This window comes from Rhinopithecus roxellana, chromosome 4 (genome assembly GCF_007565055.1).
Source record: "Rhinopithecus roxellana isolate Shanxi Qingling chromosome 4, ASM756505v1, whole genome shotgun sequence".
NCBI classification, from domain to species: domain Eukaryota; kingdom Metazoa; phylum Chordata; class Mammalia; order Primates; family Cercopithecidae; genus Rhinopithecus; species Rhinopithecus roxellana.
Genome location: NC_044552.1, coordinates 54781129 through 54784625, shown reverse-complemented (window position 1 = coordinate 54784625; position 3497 = coordinate 54781129).

Sequence of the window (3497 nt, the reverse complement as noted above, 5' to 3'; positions counted from 1 at the left end):
GCTTCTGATTTCAAGAGCCCTCTGTTAATAGTCTAAAGATAATTATATTTAGTTTGGCAAGTGCACAGAAAATGCGCAAGCTATTCTCGTACACTTTAGTTAATAAAAAGTCTTGTAAAGGAATGGAATTTGGTTATAATAGTTGTCAAATTTTTAAAATTTGTATTTTGAAGCTATAATTCTAATTCCAGAAATCTTTTTCTAAAAAAATACTCATACAGATCCAAAAACTTTTGTGTGCAAGAATATGTTTGGCTGCATCACCCCAAGTAAAAAAACCTTGTAAACAGTCTAGACGTGCATTTATACAACAGTGGTTATAGAAATCATGATATAGTCAGTATGTATAAAAGAATGTGTCACATATCACACATATACTATATATGATTCCATGTATCATATGTATTAATATTTATGAATTTATATATTCACAAATCATATGTATATGAATCACACGTGTACATAAAATAGATGAATAATGACCACACATACTGGCAAGGAAAGTGTTCAAGTCACACTGTTAAGTAAAAAAGCAAGTTGCAAATTGCTGCATATAGTATGAAACCATTTTAGAGAAAATAAAATGTGTGCGCACATGTATGAAATTTATGTCTTAATGCATAACAATGTAATAATAAGTATTTTTAGGAAATTGAGAGAATGATTTTCCACTCACAATTATAAAATAATGTATATAATTATACATTTTATTATATATTTTTAACATATATAATTTTAAGTTGCTTGAATTATAATGAGAAAAATTGGTTAGATCACTTACATTATAATACAGTGAAAGAAGGGGGAAAGTTCTCCATTAAAATAAAAACAATCCTTGAGAAAATACAATATAATTCGTTAATAACAAGTATTTTTAGCATGCTTCTTAGCCCATCCTCCTTGTGCCCTCGGCTGAAAACACCATCCATAAATGATTATGAATGCCTGCTTTCCCAAATAGTTATTATCCGCTAATTCCTCAGATCTCTCTCAGATACTATCTTCTTATGAAAGTCTTCCCTAACCACCCAGTCATATGTTCTCAGAGAAGTCATATTATTCTGTAGTACATGTGATGGTTAATACTGAGTGTCAACTTGATCAGATTGAAGGATGCAAAGTATTAATCCTGGATGTGTCTGTGAGGGTGCTGCCAAAGGACATTAACATTTGTCAGTGGGCTGGGGAAGGCAGACCTACGCTTAATCTGGATGGGCACCATCTAATCAACTGCCAGCGATTATAAACCAGGCAGAAAATGTGAAGGCCTCCCAGCCTACATCTTTTTCCCATGCTGGATGCTTCCTACCCTTGAACATCGGACTCCAAGTTCTTCAGTTTTGGAACTTGGACTGGCTCTCCTTGCTCCTCAGCTTGCAGTAGGCCTATTGTGGGAACTTGTGATCGTGTGAGTTAATACTTAATAAACTCAATAAATACTTAATAAACTATTTTATTCTATTAATTCTGTCCTTCTAGAGAACTCTGACTAATACAGTATACATGATGGTTTATAATTATATACTTACATATTCATTTAGGAAATTACTTATTTTATATACATTTCCTAGACTAAGCTAGGAGCTCCATGAGGTCAGACATCATATCTGTTTTCTCACTATTAAATTACAGACACCTAAAACAGTGTCAGGTCATGATAGATACTCAAAATGTATTTATTGAATGAAGAAATCATGAGTGAGTTTATTATTTAGCTGCATTTTTGAAAGTTTAGGATATGTCTGTTTTTCTTTAAAAGTCACATAATATGGATAAGGGAAAAATCGGCCTTGAAAAAAAGGATGGAGAGGCAGCCTAACAATTTCGATTAGTTACAATATCACAGGTCCTTGACAAGCTAATTTTAGAGTTATTTAAAATTATACCTGTGTATAGAGAATAGGCATTCATTCATTCAATTTGTTCATTAATATTAATCTGTTAAGCTTTCAGCCTCCTTATAGAGAGAAAATCTAACAGTCCTAGATTCAATGTGGTGTTTCCTCTTTAATTTATAGTCAGCTACCTAAGAATGTTTTAAAAAGGTCTCTTTTTTCAACTTTTAAAACCAAGCATTTCAGTTCTTATAAGCTTCATTCAAATTCTTGCCTTATTTTTTTTCCCACTAATAGCTCTACTCAATCCAAAGGTATTTTACTCAGCATATCTCAGATTTTATTTTCCCAATTTCCTTCTTTTCATGCTGTTTATGTGAAGATTTTTTTAATTTTCAAACTGACTTTTTATTGCTATTTTTCTGGCCTCAGGTCTCTATTTGATGTTTTTAAAGAGTTGTGTCACTAGATAATAGCTAAATACTTTAAAAAATTTTCTACTTAATCTCAGAAAATCTGCTGCCATTTTTTTTTTTTTTTTTTGAGACCGAGTCTCACTGTCGCCCAGGTTGGAGCGCAGTGGCACTATCTCGGCTCACTGCAAGCTCTGCCTCCCAGGTTCACGCCATTCTCCTGCCTCAGCCTCCCGAGTAGCTGGGACTACAGGCGCCCACCACCACGCCCGGCTAATTTTTTTTGTATTTTTAGTAGAGACGGAGTTTCACCGTGTTAGCCAGGATGGTCTCGATCTCCTGACCTCGTGATCCGCCTGTCTCGGCCTCCCAAAGTCTTGGGATTACAGACGTGAGCCACCACGCCCAGCCTGCCATTTTATAATAAATACAATATCATGTCACTCAGGGAAGGTCAATGCATGAGTGTGGAGTAAGGTCACTTGACTTTTTTGAAACAGGATCCCTCACTTACACCACCCTCCCATTAAAAACTAACCATACATCTGGGATGTTGACCAGCTTTCCTTAATACAGAGGATGTGGCCCAAGGGCCTATATTCACAAAATTAATTTGTGCCAGATGCTCTGAATTATGCTGTTTTTATAATTTGCTAGAAACATGATCAATAAGAAGTATTCATTTTCTGTTACCCTGTAGGTAAATTCTTTGCCGGTATTGATATTTTCTTTAGCAGATTGCTGACCTCATAATGATGATATTGCATACTTCCAAAGCTCTTTATGATCTGCAAAATCATTTCACATTTCACTGTGTCATAGCTTTTCACCTCTGATTCTAGTTAGATAATTCAATTATATTACATAGTCACATGATGTGGGACTCCTGTTAAGCATTATACCAACTCTTCAGACACTATCAAAAAGAAATATATGCAGGTCTCTTCATTTGCAAATCATTGAAAGCTTGAAAGTGGTGTATTAGAAACAAATACTGTTATAAAATTAAAGGATATCACAACTTCATGCAATTTAAAAAACAGTGAGTTCCAACCATGATCAAAAATGATGGATTTATATTTGGCTGGAAATTAAGAAAAAATGGCTAAAGAAATGTCAATCCGACTGCCTTGCTTGTTGGATGTGGCCCTTGCTATCTTCTTGAATTATATTTGCAACTGCTAAATTTAATTCCTGCCTAATATCCTACTTCCACTTGAGTATACTCTCTTGCTTGGACAAGTATGTC